The 13,004-nt window shown below is 46.1% G+C and overlaps 1 long non-coding RNA gene across 1 annotated transcript in view; it reads left to right on the top strand.

The window, feature by feature from the left end:
• LOC139107069 (uncharacterized) overlaps window positions 1-11,954 on the top strand; it is a 40,449-nt gene extending 28,495 nt beyond the window's left edge. The window contains exon 3 of the long non-coding RNA XR_011546461.1: window positions 11,563-11,954. This is a non-coding gene — a long non-coding RNA (uncharacterized lncRNA). The remainder of the gene's footprint in view (window positions 1-11,562) is intronic.
• Window positions 11,955-13,004: the final 1,050 nt, after the last annotated feature.

The raw sequence follows: 13,004 nt of genomic DNA, 5'->3' as shown, positions 1-13,004 counted from the left end.
GATATTTTTTTAAATTCTTTTCTCCTATCTTTTTCTGCATATCCGCACGATCGCGAACGTAATCGCGAACGAACGAGACACGAACGCTGCCGACGCGCTCGAAAATTAAATCACAACTTACGCACACTTTTCTGATCGCGGGTGATCGCGGGTCAGCGATCCTGGATTGAACGTCACGCAAAACTCACGTCGCAGACCGCACGTTCTGCCCGCGCGGATACGATCGTAACTGTACTCCGTGTACTCGGTTAATGTTAATTTAACGTAGAAGGATCCAAGTGTAAGGTCTAAGTGATACAATGACGGTACGTTAAATTAGCACGTGGCTGTGTTGGAAATTTAACGCTAGATTTACCACAGCAAAAAGCTTTTCAACGCAAGTACAGGGTTTTATTTATTTTTTTTTTCTCTTTCTTTTTGTGTTTACCTTCGCAAAGCGAGAGCAAGGTGAAACTGCGATCCGTGCGAACAAGAATCGTAGCGGGTGTGCGGACGAGCGATATACGACGTCCCCGTGGGGACACGAAATACGGCGAGTAGCTGTACGGCTATTTCGTTATCGTAATCTCGCGGCGATATCGTCGAACTGCTCGGCGCAACTTGTCGCAAACGGTACGCGCGCGCTTTACACCCCGCCTAGCGCTCTAAGTTACGTCGTTTGCGAATCGGACACGTTTGCACCCTTATCGGCAATAACGTTATCGATTTATCGCTACTTCGACGCCTTCGGGACGCGAGTCCAAAAGGGTTTATAAAGACTTTTGTGATAGGCGCGCACGTAGACCTGCAGCTGCAGCATCTCGATCATGCGACCGCGATTGCATCTCGCGTTTGTTTATCTCCGTGGAATTTAACGCAAAGGCGTCAAACGTAATCGTATCGCAGCAACATAACCGGTATTATTATTAAAATTTTATTCAAATTAAAAAGTTCAGGGTTTATATTTATAGAACGTTAGAACAGCAAAATTCATATCGCAATTACTAAGCATAATTTATTAGCTTTTTTTCCCTTATATTTTTTTTTTTCCTTTTTTTTTTCTTTAAATGCATGGATCGATCTGCTGATAGGTATGCAGTGTCTTACTCACAGGTCAGAGCGAAACGACTTTACCGTGTCTGATTTAAAACCGCTCGCGTGATTCACGACTCTCTCCCTCTCTCTCTTTCTCTCTCCCTTTTTCCCTCCCCGCATCGCATCACATCGGTCGGACCGGTTTTGGCAGCGGCACCCTGAAACACATGTTTCCAATAAGCTTTTATTGGTAGATAAATCAGGCGCGATCTTATTGTGGGATTATGATGTTTGCACGCACCGAGTCGTTTCGTCGGACACGCGTGCACCGCGATGCTCGTAATTCGTGCGTTGCAAGCTCTCCTCTTGCCCTCCGCCACCCTCTTTTCTACCCAGCTTTTTATCTCGCGCGGATCCCCGCCGGTTTTTGCGGCGCGCGCGGATTTATGCGACTCGCGCGAGCTTTCGGCTTTTTGCGATTGTATGGACAGGTCGCGAAATATCGCGGGAACGAAGCGGCACCAACGCGAGAACGCAAACCCCGCAGTAAAGAAAGATTTCCGCGGGGATGACCGATCCGCAGAATCATTTGGGCTTAGCGAACCCGTGGACCCAAGCGCAATGCGTCGTGATCATCCGCACGTACGTCACATATATTCATACATTTTTGTGAGCGGTAGCGTAATAAACATTCGGAGAAAAGCGCAACCGAGATGTAACTCGTTTCAAGAATGAGAATTACTCGCGTACGTGTCTGGCAAAACGCAGCAGGATAACGAAAGCTGAAGCTTATTTCTTATTCCGTAATTTATTTTAATTTAATTATTCTTCAATTTAAGAAATAGTAAAAAAGAAAAGGAGCTCTAAAATTTTTTTGTATTTTAAAAAATTAAAGCTTTTTGAAGTTTGTTAAAATAATTAAAAAAAAAAAAGAAAAAGAAAAAATGCTCTCAACGTTGATGCATTAGACTCCAAAAAATGAGTAAAAGAAAATTAATTAATAATGACCGGTTTATGGTTAAACTCGAGGTTAAACTCTATTACGAGGTCCGTGCGATTCGGCGCGTCCGGTTGTCGTGATCGCGGTGACATTTCCCGGATTTTTGCGAGTGGGTCCGTGATCTCGTGAATCGTCGTCGTCGACTATTCTAAGAACGGAGGCTGCCTACGTCGGCAGGAAACGACGACGCGGCGCTGCGTCGAACTTGAGTTCGAACCGGAGGCCTTGGACCAACCATTGACCTCGATCGCCACGTCCACCTCCACGTTCCGCCGAGTACAGCCACGCGGCCGTCGTTCTATCCGATCCGCCTGGCTCAGCCGACGTTTCTTTGCGCCTTTTTTCCTTTAAATCCCACGACATTGTCGCCGCTCGTGGCACGACGATCGTGATAATTACAGCAGCTTTGTAAGCCATAAAATGGTAATGAACGTTAATTGGCTTCATAACGCGCGGATAAACGCGAGTTCTATGAAGACGTATGCACGCCGGAAAGAAAGAAAATTGATAGAGCAATTTATCTCGTGAAACTTTTAATCTCGTATCAATTTTTCATCGTCGACGTGCGATAATCTGTTTCGTGTTATATCATTCCTCTCGGTTTTTCAATTTTCAATATTAAAGCTGGACCAATTTGACTATCGTCAATAGGTTGACAGTCAACTGTATTTGCTCGTTGGAAATATAAAATTACAATTGTCGCCAAAAGCAACTATACGTTTCTCTCGGTGTATATGTGTAACACTTCGGGGGCCCACTCGTCGGTCACTTTACACCTCCGACCCGTGTCGATTTCGCGACCGAGGCGAAGGCCGAGCGGGATGTCAAGCGCACTCGGGAGAGCTGCCAACTATTCTAAGAACGGAGGTTGCGCTTTACGGGAGGAAGCACGCGGCAACGCTCCTCGCGCTGAACCCGAGAGCTCGAACCCGAGACCTTGGAACAACCGTTGCCCCCGATCGCGCTATATGTAAGTATCCCCCCCGGTAAGAGAAATCGCGCGGACCATTCGCGAATCCCATCTCCGATGTCTCTCTCTCTCTCTGTCCGTGTCTCTGTTTCTCGCACGCGCGCGTTTCCTCGCATTTCTCACGTTTTTCGTACGTCAACGAGCTTACACGTGTGTTGTGTCGTGTGCAAAAACACATTTTTCATGTCTAATATACATTGGAAAAGCAACGAACTTGCCGCTCAATACCGAAAAGTTATTAATGGTTTTCTTTTTGTCAAACTCGTACTTGTTTTTGCGATAGGTATATCTAATTAATATATTATATAAATAATATTTTATTTTTAATGTAAAAAAATTGCGATCGTTGCAAGCCTCATTTTTTGTCGTATATTAAATTTCTTTTATATTAAGTAGATTAATCAAATTTTATTATATTATTACGCATTTTTCATATAAATGTCTATTTTCGAGAGAAATGGTTCTTTTTTGTTGGAGATGATGTCTTTTCAATATACATTCAGTTCACTGTGGTAGTTTAACGTACATCAGATCGTTTAATATATTGAAAAGTTCGGGTAGACGTGGGATGAAAAGAAAACCTTTGGCGCAGGCTTGCTCCGCCGTGATGCATTGTCGGGTCAATAGAGAGATGGACGAACGCTTGCTGACCTTGCGAAAAGATCTATTACCGTAAAAGTTCTCCGCGCCGTTTCCTAGTGCAAAACGGTAAATTCTCAGGGTCGTGGCGAACGAGCGCTCTGGGAACCGAACAAACGACTCGAATTACAAGCGAAATCGCCTCTCGCCGATCTGACGCGCGAAAGTGGATCGTAATCTCGCAAAAGCGTGCGAATCGCTCGTATAATTCTGAATCCGTAATGAAAGCCGTTCCCCGCGATGTTAATTCACCATTACTCAACGTTAAAATCGTCCGTGGAACATTTAAATATATAATCGCGTCACATAATTTCCTGCTCTGCGTGTTACCCGATCGCGAACAGCGAAATTTATTTCGAGACCAATTGCACGTTACGTCATTCCATTTCTTTTTTTCATTAAGGTGAAATCGCCATTCTTTTTTCCCCTTCCTCCCCTCGCGGATGAGAAGGTTTTATTTTCATCTATTTTATTCCATTTTTTTTTTTTTTTTTTCTGAACAATCACGGTTAAACGCGACAAAGAATAATTGCCTGTATCGCGAAACAAGATGTGCGGTGCTTTAATACGGGCGAGATAATATTATATCGCGGTTAATGACGGTGGCGAAGCCTTCGTGTGTGCCGTGTACACGTATCGATCGTTTCGTAATGAGAATACCGCGATTACCGCGGTCACCATTATTCGGCGGTGCTGCGTATCGCGATGCTAACGAAGCCACGTCATCCGACGTCAATCGATTCCTCCGCTGTCACTGGAGGTCTCCGACATTTATCTCTCGCCTCGGATCTCTCGCGAGCATTCTCTCTCCTTCTCTCTATCTCGCCCTCTCTCTCTTTCTTCTTTGCTCTATGCACGCCGCGCGGCTTCTGACGTTATCGTTCGCCAGTCAGGGACAACGGTCCGACGAGGAAGAGAGAGAAGGAATCGGACGACCTTCGTCGGCGTACGATTCCAGTAACGACGAATCATCGCCGGCCTCGAAATCCGTACCGATAGTTTCGACCCGTGCTCGCTAAAGGAAAATGCCATTACCATATGTTCAGCACCGCGCGGATATGCTCGCACCAAGGATACTCCACCGAGTGCCTCCTTGCGCCTCTTCTCGTCCCGTTCCCTCCGATCCCGCGGACGTTCTCCATGTCGGAACAAAGCGCGAACGCGTCAAGACCCCGCGTGGAAAAACTGCCCAGTAAAATTGAATCGAGCTCTAATGACTAAGTAGCGAATATTAGATTGCAACGACATCACTACTTTTTCTGATCGTGAGGCAAACTTTAGAAATTACCGGAAAATAATTACGTATTTTTACTTTTAAATTTTATTATTTATATCATAAAAAATAAATTAATTATTTTCTCTTTCTCTTTTTTTTTTTTAAATATTATTATATTATTGCACATATCTTGCAATGGAAATATTAACGAATTCCATTTTTAACTTCAACGTCTTGTAATACATCGAAACGCTTTTAGAAGTCTCACGAATTTCGGGGTGCAAGAAACTCCCTCCGCGCACTCGTGGAGGGGTAATATAAGAGACGTTGAATTCGGAGTTAAATAATTTGACAAACTCGGACGCTTCGTAGAAATCAAACGTCGCCGTGTAACGCTACCGCGTGATATTTACGCGGCCGTTATTTAGGAAAGGGGACGGAGCGGACGTGTTTGTGCTGCCCGCTCTTATCCAGATTCCATTGTCGGGACCTGGGGACCCGCCGATAGAGTTTGCCCAAACGCTTTGCACCTGCATCGCGGGGCACGACCGCCGCATCCATTACCGCCGCGCGCACTCGCCTTGCCCTCCGGCGAGCAAATACTAAATATTTATTCGGGCATGCCGCCGTGCGTGTGTCCACGGGGACACGCGGAGACGTGTGGTCTCGTGAAGGCTCGCGAGTCTCGCATTCGTCGAGTGCACGTTCTCTGAAAACGCGATCCGGAAGCGAGAGAAGTACGTTCCTCGAGATAGAAATTCGACTTGTTAAAAGAAAAAAAAAAATAATAATAATAATAAGAATTATAACGTCGTTTGATAACTTTCTTTCTGCGTCAGTGATTACATGCTTGACCTCTTACGGTCGCGAGCTTGCATTAGCAACCACGATATTTTTTATTCTCTACGATACAAAGCACTCACCGCGAAGCTGCAATTATCGCGTCATGTCCGATCCTTACCGTTGAGAAGGTACTCGCAAGCTTTCGTAACTCTCCAACGCGCTTCTTCGTGCCTGCATTAAAGATCTTAAGGCTCTGTTTATTATATACATATTAAGATTTTTTTTTTTACGGCGAATTCTCGGGCGGAGGGTTTTGTAATTGAGCTAAATAATGAAATTTTGATGGTAATGGCGCTGGAAAAAGCCGGGAGAAACGCTCTATAAATAGATGCAAATGCAGGCGCGGTAAAATACGGGACGAGCAAACGAGAGAGTTCGGGCAGTAAATACGGAAGAGAAAAGGAAGGGTACGGCCGCTGGCGGTGGCCGGGATCACGCGGATTTCCATGATACGCGTCGCAAACTCATCTTGAACCGCTACCGGCCGATAAAGCTCTCGGGCAGAAAGGCGACGCGGCGTGGGAGTGCAGTGGGAAGAGAAAGAGAAGAGGGAGAAATATAGAGAGGAGAATCGGTGAGACGACCCTATAAAAAGATATCGTGCCTGACCTCCCGCAACGAGAACTTTTCGCGGCCGAGCGTAACGCGCGATGGACCCGCAAAGATCGTCGCAGCCGTTCGACTCCGTCGCGAATCGGAAACGTAGGTCAACGCACGATGTTCTAATATACGGAAAAAAAAAAAGAGCAATCTTAGGCCTTTAAGCTGAGAGAAAAGTATAGTTCCTTTTGAACTCGTTCATAATTTTCGGATATATCGGACGATAAACGTGATAATTTTAATTATATGTATGTATGCACTTCTAAACGCGAAGTTGGCGTAGTCGTTGTGGCCCTCGAAACGCCAAGCCCGGAAGACGGCGCGAGCTCGATCGTACCTTACCGAGAGCGAATCCGCGAGCCGCAGCATCCGCTACTTATCCACGTCAGCGTCAATCTCAATTTTGCTAACAGGAAGTAATCGCAAGATGCTAAATCGAGAAGATACAAGCGGTCGGCGTGGCGCGCGCTCCTTTTTCCAACCGAGAATTGAAGTTGTCGCCCGAAGGGATGACTTTTCGAAATCCCTGTGGAGCCTCAGCGAATTCGAAATCGTTCGTCTCGATATTTTCGCGATAGTTACTCTGACCTAAACTATAATTTTATGATATTTCTGTCGAATAAGTATTTATTTTTGCCTTTCTGCATTTCGGTTTTTGCATTTCTGGTTGAAAATATAAAATTATAATTGAGGCTAAATTTTTCTCTCAATGCGAACTTTGCGGCCGCGAAAATGAATTGACGGACAACGGTAGGGAGGGAGAAAGACGGAAACGAGCCGCGAAGATTAACGGCAATGGCACCGACGAAGAAGGAAAACGGGGAGAGAAAGCACGCGAGAGTGGAAAAGAGAGAAGGAGAGAGAGAGCCTTGAACCCCGATGCGGGACGAAGGACGAAACACTAAAAATATCCGCGCAAAAATCACCTCGACACGGTGCAACGGGTTTAATGGCGGCTCGGCGTGCAAAATCTTTTGGTAGCGACTCGCGTTCCTCGCCGCCTCGTGCTCAACGGAGTTTAGAACCGGAAGTTGGATTGCATTCATCGTAGAACCATTTCCCGTTTCAAATTTAAAGGAGATAAGAATTGTGCCCTATTCTACTTTAAATCTTTTTAGAATTTTAAATTTTACGTAACAATTTATAATTAGAAAAAAAAAAAAAAAACAATTTTACCTTAAATTAAAAATTAAATTTAACTTAAAAAAATTTTTTTTTAACATTCTGAACGTCGAAAATTTATTATAAATAAATCCCAAGAGCTCGCGATGAATTTCGCGGTGCATCATCAATAGCGCATCGCGCCGTCCACCTTTGAACGCGAGTTGTGCTGTTCGCCGTCGCATCGAGAAATGCACAAATTGCGCCAGTTTATATTTAGTTGATACCAATGAGACGATCTCTCGCGTAGTTTCGCTTGGCGCGTGAAAGTTTCGGCCGCGTTCGAGCGTTCGGCGTTACAGAAATTTAGATAGACGATCCCGAAGTCCAGAGACTTCCGAACACTCGAAAAGAACTTTATCAACTAGAAACTAGTGCGTAATCTTTGCTATACTTATAGCCGCCCGCATCCGCGTCTCGTCGAATGAAGTACTCGCGCGAACACCTTGTCGCATCGCACGGGAGAAAAGTTTAGCCCTGACTATGACTTTACGACATTTCTATCCATAAATATAGTTGACTCAACCACCGTGACGGCGGGAATGGTTCAGTCGGCTATATTTATTCGTTAGAAATGTCATAAAGTTATAGTTGCGGCCAGGAGTAACTATATATTTATTTCTCTCTCCCGTGGAACCATAATCTCGAAACCGCCGCGCGGCGGGACGGTCGTCGATTCGAGCGTTCGGCCATCTGTCTACTTTGCTCGCCAGTACCTGCCAGCCCTTAACTACAATTCTGAATACGGGACTGTCTATCTGCTCTCTTTGTCCGCTCGCCTGTCTGCCAATCTGGTTGTCCTTCCGCCTGTCCACTTACAGCAGGTGTATTAATAATACCCCGAGCTCCTATTTTGCATTCAAACCTCTCTGTGACATTAAGACACGTCCTTTCATTCACGTCAATTATTTTATAGCTCGACTGTCTTACGCGGCAAAGGAGCCCGGTGAAATATTCCTTTAGAGAGCTTAGAGATACGAATGAGCGCGGCGATGTTAGCGCGGCTGATTGTACTTACGTCCGTCTGTCAGTTTCTTCCTGGCTTGCCCGGTCGTAAAGGCACGCGTCTCCATATCGTTTTAAGCTCACGGAGAATACGATTGCCGGTTAATCGAGGTTTACCACGGCAAGTCCCAAGCGCAAGCATGTGAAATCACCGCCAATAGCTCGCGCGTAATATGTCGGGGATCCTCCTGGCAAAAGTTCTTTTAATAACAACATAGGCGAGGCGTGAGTCTCTCGAAAGAAAGATTAAGCCGATAACGAAGCCGAGAGCCAGCTAAATCGAGCATTGTTCGCGCGTCTTATAAACAAGGCGCAATAATGACCTCACCACTAATCTTCCTCAACACGATGAAATTAAAAATCTTGCCCGTTGTTTGTTCCACGTCCGCGTGACCACCTGCGCACAACCAGCCGTGATTTCATTATGGAAGGAGAGGGAAAAAAAAAAGAAAAAAAAAAAAAAAGAAAAAGATTACGAGGACGATTATTTCATAAATCAAGCCGGCCGTTGCGTTGAAAAGTAAACTGTAAAAAGTAAAAGCCAACCTGAAATTATTAGATCCGCGGGGATAAACGCGCGGGTGAGATTTTTCCATGCGATTCCGAGAGAACCGTGCCTTCCCTCCCCGTCCCGCCTCTGACAGGGACCGGGAGGCCGTGACGTCACGCGTCTCGCGATAACGATCGCGAGTCGTTGACATAAATCACGAAACTGCGATCGTAAAATGCGCGGGGTTTTAGCGCACCGCGGTATTAGGCAATGCGCGCGGAGCGCAAATTGCCGCAACGTGTCTGCTTTAGCGAGATTTTCAAAAGCGTCGGCGGTTGCGTCACTTAGCGCGGTAAAAACGGGCCGCGCGATTCGCGATATAGATAAACGGAAGGTTACCACGCGCGGCTTACGCCGTGCCTTCTCCCGCACGTTTCATCTAATGTTGCACATCGGGGGCCCGCGAATAACCTAGGCCCTGTAGACACCTCAACCGTGAAGAGTCCTTGATACGCGAGCCTGCACATCGACGATGTGTTGTACGTAGGTCGGGCATACGCGTAGATCGAGCGTGTGTGAAACCCCACATGTAAATGGTATTTCGACACAAATAATCGGGCTGTTGAGAAAAGTACTTACTTTTATATACCTACCATAGAAATGAGCCAACGTCAGACGTAGTTCATTTCTTTTTTTTTTCTTTACTGTAGCGAGAAGAACACGCTAAGGATATTTGAGAAAAATATTAGATTTATAAAAATTTGTCATTAAAATAGACGAGGTAAATCAAATACCGTTCGGCTTCGAGATTGGTTCCGCCGTCGCAACACGTGCCTCTCATCTGTGCCAACATAGTAGTACGTTTGAATTAAGTTGCACTCTCGCGCGTGTAGGTTTACACGTGTAACGACTGTCCATATCTATTCGACACCCGGACGATTCTCTCTCCGAACGTGCTGTCGCGGAAGCGCTCAATTTACGATCGAAGCCGAGGTCTTTAATGAGCCGCACCGAAAGATTTAGTATTTAGTTACAACTCTTTGGCTCGCCGAGAGTGAGTTGGCTTATCCACGTGGCGCAGTCGTCTCTCTATCTTTCTTTCTCTCTCTATTTTTCAGCCAGTGTTAAATATATTTCTTCTCTGGACTATTTACATCGCCATGACACGTGCCTATCGTCGATTATTTGCATCGTCGTAGCACGTGTCCGTTCGGTACGTCGAATGCGACCCAGGCGCGTGTCGCAAATGCGCGCGTTATACTTGTCGCCGCTGAGAAGCGGCGGCCGCGACGCAACCGCGTTGCACACGCATATATGTAAATGCGGTCGGTCATGCGTGCGCTCGGGAGGAATAGAAAGCGCGGGCCAGAGGCGGCGGGAAGGAGAGAGGAACGGAGCGCTCTCGAGCGATGCAGCCGGCGCGTGCATATACGCGATGTAAACAGTGCGGTTGCCGCCAGCCCTGACCAGCCGGGTGCAACGCCACCGCGGACCTTGAGCGATTATATTTTACTGCGAATTCGCCTCGCGCGACAGCTTCGCTTCCACGCATCTCGCACTTTAGGACTAATTTTCGACGAGAAGGTTTTGCAAAAAAAAAAAAAATAAATAAAGTAAAGTAAAATAAAATAAAATAAAATCTTTCAGTCCGCGGATCGAAACAATGAAGCAAACTCTAGCTGCGCAAGTGTCGCACTTGCAATCGTTTACAGAAATGACCGATCTGACCGGTGCTCTTAATCTTGGCTGAGTCTTATAAGTACACAGCAATCGGAGTCACAAATTTTACAACAGTCGTCAAAGTAGCACTTCCGTTGAACGCGGTGACTGTATCTCGCGTATCGGTCGCTATACCCACCGGATGTTCGGTCAATATTTTCGTAGCACGTGCTTGCGCGAAAGAAAAATACGTTCCGTCTTGTGCGTTCGCGAGTGCAGCGTGATTAGTGACGTCGACATCTCGGCGTCAATCTCAGCCTCCACGTGGCGGTCGGTACCAGCTTGGCATCGCTTTTACTCTCGCGCTTCTCGAAAGAACATTCGCACGTCATTTAAAAAGATACACGCGTCGCGGAACTTTTATTAGCGCGAATCGACGATTTCGCTATTAATAACAGTGCCGCTGATAGCCGATTCGGATGCGAGTCGCCCGAGAGCGAGTCTCGAGCCCCGCTCGCCGGCACCGCTCCAAAAATACGCGCGGCGATGGCGACGTATCGGCTAAACGAAGGAAAACACGGCCGCGGGAGTGTTATTTCAATCATCGCGCCACGAAAAAGAAATCGCACTCGGAAAATATTTATCTTCTGTACCGCGGTAAACGACGAGTTCAATCGTGGAAACGAGACGCGTCCCCGAGACCCAGAGCGCTCGATCCTGCACCTTCTGCGCGAGACTAACGCACACCCGTCACTCTTAGTCTACTTAGAATTCTCCTGCACTATTTAAAGCACCGAGTTCCTAAGTTAGGAAATTAATTTGCAAATACAATCTACATTATACGAAAGATTATTTTCTATGAATATAATATATATCTGTAAAAAATTGGTGTGGCGCCTGAGTTAGCTAATAATTGATTCTATTGTTGCCATTTATTAAATTATATATATATTTTTTTGTTACAGATCGACGCAGCTGCACCCACCGTCGTGTCTACAAGTCTCGTCACCGCCGATTAAGAATTATACGAACCGCAGCCGGTTCGTCGGCCGTTCCGGGAGTTTCGTTAAGTATTCGGTCGTATTTTTTTTTGCATGGCTTTATTCTGAACGCGAGTGCCGAACATGGGACGCGCGTAAGTGATCATAGTAAATTTTCGCGATTAAAATCACGGTCGGGGTGTTCGCGAGTTACTTGTGCGCGGAAGGATGACTCGACACACAAACTGAGAGGAGGAGCAGGCCCGGGACGGGCATCCTGCATCGGCGGAGCAACTTTTAAGTAAGTATAAATTAAAAAAAATTTTTTTTTTTTTATTAATCTCATTAATTGACATGTCTTTATTAATATTGTTTTTTTATGTTACAGTCACCGCCAGAATTCGTCAACTCCGCTGAAGTTCATGCAGATGGGTAAGTGGCATGATTTTTTTTTTCGTAATTAAACTCTCTTAAAAATTAGCGCGCGGGCATTATTTTTTTCTAGTATATTTTAAAAAAAGCTCGCTTATCGGATGCTTAAATATAATAACAAACTCGATTCCATGAGGGGAAAAAAAAGAACTGTAAGGCCGAAAGCTTTGGTCTCGTCGAACTTGAACGCGCATCGGACGTATCAGGAGTCGTGCTGTAATCTGACGCTCAGATAACGACACCGGCGAAAGAAAAATAATGCCCGATCTCGTCGTTATCGCGCTTCGTAGCTCGAGTCGCACTTCGGCGATGTCAGATCGCCCGCCACCGCGATGAGACACGGCTCCAGGCCTTGACGGGGAAAGGGCGAAACGGCTGCATACGGGCGCGATAGGATGGAATCGAAAGCGCAGCACGTTTCCACGCGCGAGGCCCGCGCTATTAATAGCTTACTGCGCGTTATTATCAACGCTCGATGCACCGAGAGCCGCGACAACTCGGAGAGGAAATCTCGAAGAGAGTACGAACGGCCGCGAATTCTTGTCACTCTTTTTATACATATATATATCTTTTCTTTTATCTTTTTCTTTTATTTTATTTTTGCGCCCTGCCCTCCTCAGAGGAGAAGTCCCCCTTGCGACTTCCTCTCTCCGCGTTATCGATCACTTACCTTGGAGACTTACCGTGTCGCCGAAACCGCAGCGGGACGTGCCTCTGGCAAATTGAATTTTCGATTGCCCCCGCGACTCAGCGAGCGAAGAAACGAACGCAATTTACGATCGAGCCACTTTGCAAGTCTTCGAGCGAGTTTTGTCTTGAAAAATCACGCGACATGACGAGGCACGGCCGGCTAGTTGTTTTTGGTCTTCTTTTTGAGAAACATCGTTACGCACTTTTCTCGCTGGTTGGTTACTTACGCAGTAACTTATGAGATCGCAATAAACCGGCGATAAATGATTGCAAATGGGAAAGAATAGGATTAACAGCTGTAACAT

This window comes from Cardiocondyla obscurior, linkage group LG12 (genome assembly GCF_019399895.1).
Source record: "Cardiocondyla obscurior isolate alpha-2009 linkage group LG12, Cobs3.1, whole genome shotgun sequence".
Taxonomy (NCBI): domain Eukaryota; kingdom Metazoa; phylum Arthropoda; class Insecta; order Hymenoptera; family Formicidae; genus Cardiocondyla; species Cardiocondyla obscurior.
The sequence above is the reverse complement of the archived record's forward strand: the minus strand, read 5'-3'. Positions and strand labels throughout refer to the sequence as shown.